The sequence below is a fragment of the Tenrec ecaudatus genome, chromosome 7, assembly GCF_050624435.1.
Source record: "Tenrec ecaudatus isolate mTenEca1 chromosome 7, mTenEca1.hap1, whole genome shotgun sequence".
NCBI classification, from domain to species: Eukaryota; Metazoa; Chordata; class Mammalia; order Afrosoricida; family Tenrecidae; genus Tenrec; species Tenrec ecaudatus.
The window spans coordinates 92,419,971-92,433,321 of NC_134536.1; positions in this window are offsets into that span (position 1 = coordinate 92,419,971).

The window sequence follows — 13,351 nt, forward strand, 5'->3', positions numbered from 1 at the left end:
CTGCTGAGATTTGTCAGCAGATCACCAAGAACTCTTGAGACACTAGAAGCCTGGGGGAATTCTAAGAATAAACTTGATGATGCACATAGGAGTGGCTGACAGCACAAGACAGAAAGTTATGGCAAGAGAATGAAGTTTATGAGCTTCCAATTGAAGAAGAAAGAAAATTCCATGATGTTATATTGTGAATTTTATCAGAAGTATCAACAAGAGTCATTGAAGCTGAGGAGATCAGAAGGCTAGGTTGTTGGTTGGGTAATCATTTAGATTTTGTTGCATAAAACATAGAGTAGTAGAGAAAATTGTAAGCCGGGGATGCTGAGATTCCATGGCAAGGTGCTCGGGACATGACAGCATTTGTTGATACATACAGAAGGAATTCTTGAATAAAGATGGTGGAACAAAGATTGGGAAGAAAATGGGTGATTTCATAAAATTATTAATGATTAAGAACTGAATGTGTAGCAATATCTGTAACCTCTTCAATAGAGTTCACAACACATCAATGGCAACATGTTCATTTGGAGTTAGCTCCAAATTTCTACATAGGATATGTTCAGTTGTAAAATACGTCTGGAAGGGAAATTGAGGACTCAAGTGAACACTGACTTTTCATATGAAGCATTGTCTTTACTTCAGATCAATTTTTAAAAAGCGTCTGGGGTCTTAAAGGCTTGATGATAAACAAGTGGTCATCTAGCTGAGAAGCATCAAAGTCCACATGGAAGATGCACACAAGCCTGTCTGACCACGAGGTATAGTTATCAGGCATCAAAGAACTAAAAATCATATCAGTGGTTGCCCACCTTCCTGATAAGATCACTGAAGACAAATGTGTGCATAAGAAAATGTGGTCAAGAGCTAATGGTGCCCGGCTATCAAAAGTTATAGCACCTGGGGTCTTAAAGGGTTGAAGATAAACAAATGGCCATCTAGTTCAGAAGCAACAAAGCCCACATGTAAGAAACACACCAGCCTGTGTGACCACGAGCTGTCAAAGGGATCAGGTATCAAGCAAGCATCAAGGAACAAAAAATAATATCATTGTAAATGTGGGTGAGTGCAGAGTGGAGACTCAAAGCCCATTGGTAGCCTACTGGACATCCCTTTACTGAAGGGTTGTGGGGAGGAGATGAGCCAGTCAGGGTGCAGGGTAGCAACGATGAAATATATAACTTCCCTCTAGTTCTTAAATGCTTCCTTCCCACCACTATCATGATCCCAATTCTACCTTACAAATCTGGCTAGACCAGAGGATGTGCATTGATACAGATAGCAATTGGAAACACAGGGAATCCAGGACAGATAACTCATTCTGGACCAGTGGTGAGAGTGGCGATGCCTGCATGGTCGAGGGAATGTGGGGTAGAAAGGGGAACTGATTACAAGAATCTATGTATAGCCTCCTCCCTGGGGGATGGACAGCAGAGAAGAGGGTGGGGGAGACTTCTGACAGTGTAACATATGACAAAATACTAATAATAATTTATCAATTATGAAGGGTTCATGAGACAGGGAGGAGTGGAGAGGGAGGGGGAAATGAGCAGCTGACATTAAGGGCTCAAGTAGAGGCAAATGTTTTGAGAATGATGATGGCAACAAATGTACATATGTGCTTGACACAATGGATGTAGTATGGATTGTGATAAGAATTGTATGAGCCCCCAATAAAATGATTTAAAAAAATCAAGCCCACTGTACATAACATATTTAATAGACCCTTCCCAATAAAAATTTATTTGAAGAAAAAAATAGCAGGTTTCTGAAGAAGTTTATAATAATTTTACTAAAGTTTGAGAAAGCATCCACTATTCACAGTGGATATTATTGTTTTATTATCAAATTGCTGTAGTTATGAATTCACTGATCGCAATTCCCAGGAGTCGATCACTCATCACCATTATTATTGGGGAAGAACATATCAGTCGTTCTTTGCCTTTGCATTTCAGTATGTGAGAGAAGTGTGTGATGACATCTTAGTTAGCTCATCTCTCTTGGTATCATCTTAGTTTCCCAGGATTGCATCTTTCCGTTGCCTTCTGTGAGACTGAAGGGTGCTCCAGGCAGGGCAGTGAGCGGGACTGGAATCCCCAATCACTGCAATCAACTTGATTCCAACTCCAAGTCAATATATGGGACAGCGTAGAACTGTTCTATGGGGTGTCTGATGCTATACAGAAGCAGATATCTTCACCTTTCTCCTCAGCAGCAGCTGGTAGGTTTGAACTTCCAACCTTGTGATTAACAGCCCAAAGCTTAATCAACTGTGTCACTAGGGCTCCTTTTATCCTAAGTATCCTACTTAGAAAGAAAATCAAATCCTAGACCTTTTGGTTGTTTAGGATTCTAACTAAAAAGTTTATTTATACAAGCCCTGAGTATGATTTTTTTTTGGAAAGACAATTGTGAGGAGAAAAATGAATGAGATGAAAATAGCATGAAGTGAGGGAAGCCCCAAGAAGGTTTCAGATCTGGGTCAATTAAAACAGAATAACTTGGGATTCTGCCTGAGCATTGTTTACACCTGAAAACCCCATCTAGACTTAGTTTTGTTGGCATTTGAACTTGCTAGTTGTGCTGGAGTATAATATTCACCTTAGAGTGGAAACACAGAGAAGTATAAAAAGTGGAGGAAACGGGCATAGTGACATTTGATGATATGTCTTCTTTCAGATAGCCCTTGAGAGAGGACAGTGAAAATTGTAATAAATGTATAACAATAATGCGTGCATGTATACAATTTTAAGTGATAGAAAAATAAACATATTGGATTGGGAGGGAAAATGAAATAGATTCTAGTGTTCTGACAAAAAATGTCTATTGCTTATTGATAAATTTACAAAATTTAAAAATGTGGATGGTATACATCAATTTTTGTTATAATCTCCCTCTCTCTCTCACACACACACACATATACACAACACATACACACACACATTCCTTGCACAACTCACCCACTGCCATGGTATTGACTTCAACTCAGAGAAATGCTATATTGTTTTTGAGGCTATACTTTTTATAAGATTGATCAGCCCAAGTTTTCTGCTGCAGAGTGATTGATGGGTTTGAAACATCAATGATGGGGTTAGTAAACTAATACTTACCTGATAGTGCCAGCAGGGCTCTTTCTACAATATAAAACATACCCTCACTTTCAAACTACCACCATTGAGTTCATGCTGACTTAAAGTGACCCTACAAGACAGAGTAGAACTGCCTCTGGGAGTTTCAGAAACTCAAGACTTAGAAAGCCCTTCTTCCTTTTATGGAGTAGCTGGTGGTTTCAAACTTCTGCTCTTGCAAATTGCAGCCTGTGGTAGTTACATAATCTGATGTCAACTTGAGACTATTAAGGGGTAGAGTTTAGCCTGTCAATCGGGTTGCAGCTTGATGACCTCATTTGTAGGTGCTATGAAGATAAACAGCTCACTGGAGGCCAAATACACTCTCTGCGTTGTCTCCCTGCGAGATATTCCTGTTGACAAGCCACATGGATCTATGCTGATGGCAACCAGATCCTTGGAGCTGGAGGAGCCACATGGACACCCACACCAGTGCTCAACTGCTTCCACTGTTTCCACTGAATCCACAAGAATTTCCATCCACTGGTCTGTATCTCCCTACATTCAATATCATTGCATGGCTGTGTGAGACTAAAGAGAAATTTATGGACTACTTTTAAGATATGGAGTAATATTGGATTTAAGGACTTGATCTAGACTGGACTGGGACATTCTTAATATATAATTACTTTTTATATAAAGCTTTTTCTTTTTTTAATCGTATTTTTAGGGGCTCATACAACTCTTATCACAATCCATACATACATCAATTGTGTAAAGCACATTTATACATTCATTGCCATCACCATTCTCAAAACATTTGCTCTCCACCTAAGCCTCTGGCATCAGCTCCTCATTTTTCCCCTCCCTCCCTGCTCCCCCCTCATCATGAACCCTTGATAATTTATAAATTATTATTTTGTCATATCTTTCCCTGTCCGATGTTTCCCTTCTTTTCTGTTGTCCCGTCCCCCAGGGAGGAGGTCACATGTAGATCCTTGTCATCTGTTCCCCCTTTCCAACCCACCCTCCCACCATTCTCCCAGTATCGCCACTCACAGCACTGGTTCTGAAGGTATCATCCGCCATGGATTACTTGTGATTCCAGTTCCTATCTGTACTAGTGTACATCCTCAGGTCTAGCCAGATTTGTAAGGTAGAATTGGCATCATGATGGTGGGGGAGGAGGAAGCATTTAGGAACTAGAGGAAAGTTGTATGTTTCATTGTTGCTACATCGCATCCTGACTGGCTGGTCTCCTCCCCGAGACCCTTATGTAAGGGGATGTCCAGTGGCCTACAAATGGGCTTTGGGTTTCCACTCTGCACTCTCCACCCTCATTCACTATGATATGATTTTTTGTTCTGATGATGCCTTATACCTGATACCTTCAACACCTCGTGATCACGTAGGCTGGTGTGCTTCTTTCATGTGAGCTTTGTTGCTTCTGAGCAAGATGGCCGCTTGTTAACCTTCAAGCCTTTAAGACCCCAGATGCTATATCTTTTGATAGCCGGGCACCATCAGCTTTCTTCACAACATTTGCTTATGCACCCATTTGTCTTCAGTGATCCTATCAGGGAGGTGAGCACACAATTGTATGATTTTTTTTTTGTTCTTTGATGCCTGATAACTGGTCCCTTTGGCACCTCGTGATTACACAGGCTGGTGGCCTTCTTCTATGTGGGCTTTGTTGCTTCTGAGCTAGATGACTGCTTGTTTACCTTTAAACCTTTAAGACCCTAGATGCTATATCTTTTGATAGCCATGCACCATCAGCTTTCTTCACCACATTTGCTTATTCACCTGCTTTGTCTTCAGTGGTTGTGTCGGGAAGGTGAGCACCATGGAATGCCAATTTAATAAAAGAAAGCATTCTTGCATTGAGGAAGTAACTTGAGTGGAGGTCCAATGTCCTTCTGCTACCTTAATAGTAAACCTATAAATATGCACATAGATCTATTTCCCATCCTTATTTATAAATATATTTGCATATGTACATGGCTTTATTTAGACCTCTATAAATGCCCTTTGCCTCTTAGCTCTTTGCTCTATTTCCTTTGACTTTACTCTTGGTCCCACTATCATGCTCAGTCTTCATTTAGGTTTCAGTAATTCCTCTTGGTTACATTACCCTTGATTATGCCCTACCAGGCCTCCCACACCCTCCTCACCACTGATTTGGATCACTTGTTCCCTTGTCCCTGGGTTTGTTAACACCACTACCTTACCCCCCCCCCCCTTCACCCATGTACCCCTGGAACTGTCGATCCCATTGTTTTCTCCTCCAGATTGTTCATCCAGCCTATCTTATTTAGACAGACCTGAGGAGGTAATAACATGCACAAAAACAAGGCAGAGCAAAACCAAGCAACAATATACAACAAAACAATGACAAAAATAAATCAAAACAAAATACAAGAAAGAAAAGCTTGTAGTTCGTTCAAGGACTATTTGTTGGCCTTTAGAAATGTTTTCTAGTCTAGTCTGTTGGGGCACCACGCCCTGGCCCCAAAGTCTACCTTCAGCATTCCCTGTTGAGCTCACTGCTCCATTCCCTTGCTGTTCTGTTGCACCCCCCTTAGTGTTTTGCTTTGGTGTGGTGGGATTAGATCAGGCACAATTCCCACACTGAGTCTCCTGTGTTGTCCCCAGCTCTTTCTTATACACATATGAGTGTCTATGAATTTGTTTCTGTAGTCAACTCAGACTAAAACACGCCCAATATATAAACACTAATAAACAATATATACTTCATTAAGAGTATCCACACCAAAGGATTGCAATTAGTATGAGGGAATGTTGGAAAATTACAATTTTTTACTTAACTGTAATTTAAAAAATAATGGCAACTTCTAAAAATAAAATTTAAGTTTTTGAACCAAAGATAGAGCAAAAAAGTGACCCAGAGAAGCTGCCAGTATTTCTACTCTATTTTCTTTATCCACTGCCTGCATAGTGTGTTGTAATCCATTGTACCTCACATTAAATGTCCTTTGAAACAAACCTCTAGTTTTAAAACTAAACTAAAATAAAACTTGGGAAAATCTGCTCTGCTCACTGGCATTGAGGTCTTCTTTCCTTCAACAGTTAAAAACATGCCAGGACCTGGCATACATCTTAGCTGATTATATTCTAACCACCTCTTCCTTTATCGTTTGCGCTCACTTTCTGTTTGCATTCTGATTGCTACTTCTTCCTGGGTAGTTCTTTGATAAATAATTCTTTATATGTGTAACAATGAATGAAATATTCCCTTTCCTGAAATGGGTTCAACTATGGAGCAACTGGAACTTTGCTTTCCAGTGCTCCACTCTACATACAAAAGGCTTCTCTGAACAATATTCAGTTAGCCAAAGACTGATTTTATTTTGTTTTTTTAAATTTATTTATTTACATTTTATTAGGGGCTCATACAACTCTTATCACAATCCATACATATACATACATCAATTGTATAAAGCACATCCGTACATGCTTTGCCCTAATCATTTTCTTTCTTTTTAATCTTTTTATTGGGGCTCATAAGGCTCTTATCACAATCTGTACATACATCACATGAGCAAAGCACCCTTATACATTCGTTGCACTCGTCACTCTCATAATTCACCTTCCACTTGGGTTCCTGGAATCAGCTCGGTTTCCCTTTTTTTCCCCCATCCCCCTCCCTCCCCGATCCCACCCCTGGTCCCTTGATAGTTTATAAATAATTATTATCTCTTATCTTACACTCCCCGGCGAAAGACTGATTTTATTAATTGTATTTTGTCAGTTCTGAAAACTGACATATGTGAGCAGATTTCAGGGGTTCAAATGACAACATCCTAGGATTCTTCATGGTTCTAAGATTTTCAGCAACCATTTGGGATGGAGAGTGGAGGTGGGGGACAAAGATTTTCTAGGTTGTTAGGAAAGATCATGCAAGGATTTAAAAATGAAAAGCACCATATGGAAATATAACTTTAAAAAATTTGGTGAGGGTATTTTTCTGTTTAAAGCTTTGGACTATTCCAACTTTATGGGATTCTATATGATCTCTTCTACAACACTGTTACATACTATAAATGATATTTTACATTCAGATTCTTTTGTTGACTTGGGGCTTAGAAACTATGTAGAATTATAAGACGATAAAAAATTTTGTTAGGTAAAATTTAAATAAAATTGTGTCTATTACTTACCTACAATGCATATGTTAAAAACAGATATATTCATGTAAATAAAATCTGATTGACATAGTTAAAGTTTATTGCGCCAACGTGGCCGATAAACATATGTGGGGTTAATTGAAGGGCAGAGTGACAAATGGTTCAATGAGCCTTGCATTTCGAGTTCTCTGGTCTCTTGCTTTATGATGATCAGACCAGGTTGTAGCTGCCTTAGCCGGTTCCCTGCTTCAGCTGGCAAGGCTCACTTCCTGTAAGACATCCCCAAGAAGAAGCTACATGGACCAACACCAATGCAGCCTGGGTGCTGGAGCAGCTGTGAGAAGACCCCTGCTAATCACTGATTAGGCTTTACTCCTGCAATTGGCACCATAGTATGTGTTTTGTGAGATGGAGGAGTACTTTGCGGATTGGTGTTGGACATATGTGTTAATTAATGTTGGACTTGGTTTGGGCAACACTGGGTTGGGATGTTTTCTTGATGTGCACTTAACCTTTATATAAACTCTTACACATGAGTTTCTGTGGATTTGTTTCTGTAAAGTACCCAGACTAATACACAGATTTTTAAATTAGGTGATGAATTAATATAATATCAAAACAAAGCACTTAGAAAATACAAAATACTATAAATAGAAAAGCATTTAAATACTTCTAAATAGTGTTGTTCTTATGTCCCATCGAGTTTGCTTCAACTGATAGTAAAGCTTATGTACAACAGAACAAATCTCTGTCCTGACCTGCACCACCCATACAATTGTTATTCTGTTTGAGCCCATTGCTGTAGCCACTGGGTCAGTCCATTTCCTTAAAGTTTCCTCTTTCTTGAAGTCTTTATACTTTACCAAGAATGAAGTCCTCTTCCAGGGAATGGTCTCTTGTACTACCATGTCCAAAGTACATATGATAAAATTCATCTTAGCGCTATCTTAGCTCGAAGAAGCTTTCTGGCTGTATTTCTTCCAAAACAGGATTGTTTGTTCTTCTGTAAATCTTTGGTTCTTTCAGAATTCTTCAGTTTTTCTTTTTCTGTGCCAACTTTCACATCCACATAAGGTAATTTAAAGTACCATGGCACACCTTAGTCCTCCAAGTGATATTCATGCTTTTAAATACTTTAAAGAGATCTTATGCAGCAGATTGACTAATACAATATGTTGTATGATATCTTCTTATTAAATCATTTTTGGAAGCTCTTATAGCATTCCATATTTCAACAATCACATCAAGCATTATTTTACAACTGCCACCACAGTCAGTTTCAAAACATCTTCTTTCTTTTTTTCCTACTTTATTGGGAGCTCATAAATATTAAAAATCCATAGTTCAATTAGATCAAACATGATTGTATAACTGCTGGAACTATCATTTTCAAAACATTTCTTTCTTCTTGAACTCCTTGCTATCAGGTCCCCTTTATCTCCTCCCTCCCTCACCCTACCCTTAGAAACCCTATTATTATTATTATTATTGAACTTTTTGTCTCATCTTACACCACCCAATATATCCATTCTCATGCAATTCTGTTGTTTGCTCCCCTCGCCTGGGGTTGTACAGTCATCAATGTTTTCAGTTCCTTCTCTCCCTCCCTCCTTTCCTCCCTTCCCCTCTCTTCCCATAATCTCAACCTTCCTAATGCCGCAACCCTTTCATACAGTCCCTCATGTTGTGGTGAACCCCAACCATAAAAATTATTTTTGTTGCTACTTTATCACTGTAATTTTGCTACTGTTAGGTATAATAATGTAAATATCTGATACGCAGGATGTATTTCATTGTTACAAATTAAACATAATTAAAGCACAATGATTAATCACAAAAATAATATGTAATTATATATTGTGAGATATTTATTTCTAATGACAAATAAATGAAATTTTGTCTTGAAGCATGGTGTTGCATGGGTAACAGTCTTAATATAACAACACTATACTACATTTCTACATTTTGTGACAGTATGCATAAAAATTCAATGTCAGCATGAAGATTAAGATAGCTTCTTTCTCACCAGATCAGAAATTTCTGGGGTGGTCTTTGCAAGAACACAACGAAGATCATCTTCCACAATAAGTCTACTTCTGTATTTAAACTTGGTAACCAACAAGCTGGAAAACCCTGTTTCACAAAGATATGTTGCTGGAAATGGAAGAAGAAGGTGCAACACAGTCTCAGACAGAACAGGATATGACTGAAAACACCTGATCCAGAATTTTGTAACTGGCATTGTAGAGAAATCATTTCTTGCTGCATCACTGTTAATACGTTCAATGAACTCCTCTTGTGCTGTTTCAGGAACATCTTCAACTTTGACTGTGAATGGACAAGTGCAACTGGGGTGTCAGGTAGATTTGGAAAGTAAAATGAAATTTTGTCTGCAAGCCTGTGCAAGTGTTCATTCACAGAAATTATCATCATAATACTTTTGTCTGGTTCAATGTCATATTCCTCAAAGAAAGTAGATATGGTAGGCATCATGTAAATTTTATTTTCATCCATATTCTTTTCTTTCCAAAGCTGAAGTTTCATTTGGAATGATCAGGTCTTTTCAGACAAATAGAGGCATGTTGCATTTGGTCCCTGCAATGATAAATTTAACTCATTCAAGATGGTAAAAATGTCTACCAAGTAAGCTATTTTCTGCAGTTCACTTTTATCACCGAAAAATGCTTTGAACAACAGTTTTTCTTTCTGATTAAAAAAAGGTTGAGTTCATAATGAAGTTCAAAAACACGTTATAAAACATTCCCTCTCGACAACCATCTCACTTCAGTATGAAATAGCAGAGCATTATTTGGTGCATCCAATTCGTTGCACAGTTGTGAAAACAGTCGACTGTTTAAAGTGCTCGCCTTTACAAAATTGACAGGACTTATGATGCTTTTCATTACTCCCTGTAACTCTTTTGGCAGTGTCTTCTTTGCTAATATTTGCCAACTAATCATACAGTGAGTTCTCATGACTTTTGGTGACTCATTCAGTACCAAATGTGAAATCCAGATCGACATCCTAGCATAACTGGAGCACCATCTGTGCAAACACAACCCTTTTCTCGAGAGATCTTGTGCTCTTTCAGAAATGAACCAACTATGTCAATGTATCACATGCAGTAGTTGTCATTGCAAGAGGTTCGAAAAAAAGAAACTCATCTTTAAAGTCACCATCATTAATATATCTCATATAAACCAGTAATTGTGAACAGTGTGCAATGTCTGTAGATTCATCAAACTGGAGGCTAAATATTGGAAATTGAGCAGATTTAATTTCCTGTATTACCTGATCAAGAATATCAGCAGACATGCCATCTATTCTTCTGTGTACATTTTCGTTAGATAAGGAAATTGCACTCAATTTTGTAACAAATTTATCTCTGATCATAAACTCGAACAATATCTTTGGCTGTGAGCAACAGTAAATCTTCAGCAATGGTGTGAGGTTTCATAGCTCTTTTGATTCTGAGTACCACCAAATATGAAGCTCCAATGGCTGCTGCATTTATTTGTGGTACTTGCCACCAGTGTCAAGTCTGGCTTTCTTGAGTCCATCAGCTTTGCTTCTAAAATAGTTGGTATCCTTGCTGACAAAGCTCAGATGCTTGCTATCAAAATGGCATTTTAGTTTGTTTGGATTCCTAGATTTGGTTGATAGAACTTCACAGCAAATAACTCATTGCGGTTTCTCAATTCCTGCTGTAATTATTGAGGTAAAAAAAAACAAACTATAAAAATCCTCACTATATTTTCCTTTCTTAATGCTTTTCTCTATACAATTCATTGTAATGGGATGGTTTGCTAATGAAAATAATATATAACAACAGCTTTAATAATGCAAAAGATGATACATGTTAGTTCAGTCAATACACTTTATTAAAGTTTCCTATGATTTACCATTCTCTCTGTGTGTGTGTTGTTTTTACATACTTGTTACCATCACAAGGGGCCAGTATTCACATCAACTACTGCTGAATATAAAAGGACTGATCAGCATCCAGATTAAGTTTCCATGGTACAGATTTTTGCAGTAGTTGATCATTTTACAGTACATGATTTTATATTTACCCAGTAATTATAATTCATGAAGTATTGCTTCAATACTGCTACTATCAACACAGTAGCTACTTTCAACACAGCAGCCACTTTCTACACAGTAGGTACTCTCGCATAAGTATATTATGGTGCCAACCCTGTCACATACACCTGCATTTGTACGGAGTGTATGAGATGGGGTTGGTGTGATGATGTCCTCACACTGGGTACTCGTATGTGGTCCTGTAGACGGAAAGAGGAGCAGTGTCTCAGTTCCTACGACCACTGGAAATATGTGTTTTCCGATGGTCTTAGGTGACCCCTGTCAAAGGATTGTTTGACCCCCAAAGGGGTTGTGACCCACAGGTTGAGAACTGCTGCTCTAAGGGAACCATAACTCTTGTTACTGTTTCTGAAGGGTTATCTATCTTGGTTTTCATGTGTCAAACGATCTTAACTATATAAATAAACACCTGCAAGTCTAACATGATTAATGAGGCAAAATGAATAAAAACCATAATAGTAAGAGGAAAAAATACTAAAGATAGTCACGTGTTTTATCAGTGCTATACCATACCCTGGATTTTTCATCCCTTATGCGTGACCCTTCTGAGAGGGACTGTCCAATTATCTTACAGATTGGTTTTGGGTCTCCACTACATCCAAACTACTTTACAATGATTTAATTGCTTGTTTTTGAACTTCTGATACCTATTCTGGCTAACACCAGATCACTCAGTCTGGTGTGCTTCTTCCATTTGGGCTTTGTTGTTTCCCTTCGAGGTGGCCACTAGTTTAACTGTAAGCCTTTAAAACTCCAGATGCTCTATATCTTAATTGCCAGGAGCCATCAGCTTTCTTCCCCACATTTGCTAATGTATCCATTTTGACTTTGGTGATCATGTCAGGAAGGTGAGTATCATACAGTGCCACATTATTAGAACAAACTCTTCTTGAACTTAGGTAAGACTTAAACAGAAGCCCAAAGTCCATCTGCTTCCTTATTGTATTTACATAAATATGAATATATAAACAAATACACCTATATTTATACATTTCTTGATTGCTGCTTCTATGAGCATTGATTGTGGATCCAACGACACTAAATCCTTGATTTATTTTTTTCTTTATCATGATGTTATCTATTGGTTCAGTTTTGAGGTCTTTGGTTTTCTTAACATTTAGTTGCAATCCATATAGAAGAATGTGGTACTTGTTTTTCATCAGTAAGTATTTCAGCCACTTTGTTTTCATCAAGGAAGATGGTATCTACATATCAAAGGTAGTTAATATGCTTTCCTCAGACCCAGATTCTTCTTCAAATCATCCAGATTTCCTGATTTTTTTTGCTTAGCATACAGATTGAATAAGTATTGTGAAACAATATAACCCTGATGCATACCTTTCCTGATTTTAAGTCATATATTACTCCCTTGTCCTCTTCACAGAGTCACCTGTAGAGATTCATTTACAGGCTCCACATGAACTCAATGAAGTGTTTTGAAATTCCCATTCTTTGAAATGTTGTCCCTAGTTTGTTATGATCCACACAAGTGAATGGTTTTGCATAATACACAAAACACAACTAAATATATTTCCGTTATTCTCTGCTTCCAACCAAGATCCATCTGATATCAGCAATGACATTTCACATTCCATGCCCTCTTCTGGATTCTGTTTGAATTTTTTGAAGCTTCTTGTTGATGTACTACTGCAATTTTGTTGTATTATATTTAGCAAAACTTTACTGGGTGAGATTTTAAAGATATTTTTCAATAATTTTCAAATTATGTTGGGTCATTTTGGAAGGGGTACAAATATGTGACTCTTCTAATCAGTTGGACAGGCATCTGTCTTGAAGATTTATTGAAATAGACAAGTGAATGCTTCCATTGCTGCATCAGCTGACTATGAAAGCAACCATAATTTTCCCATATGTGAGTTCAGGTTGAAGTTTCAGAAAATTATAACAAGTCCACCAGAGCCAACATATGACCTTGAGTACATCCCACTTGAATTTCAAGAACAGATTTTACATTGAACACTAATGAGAGAAGACCTGAAAAGCTGTGGGATACCATCAAGAATACTATACATGAAG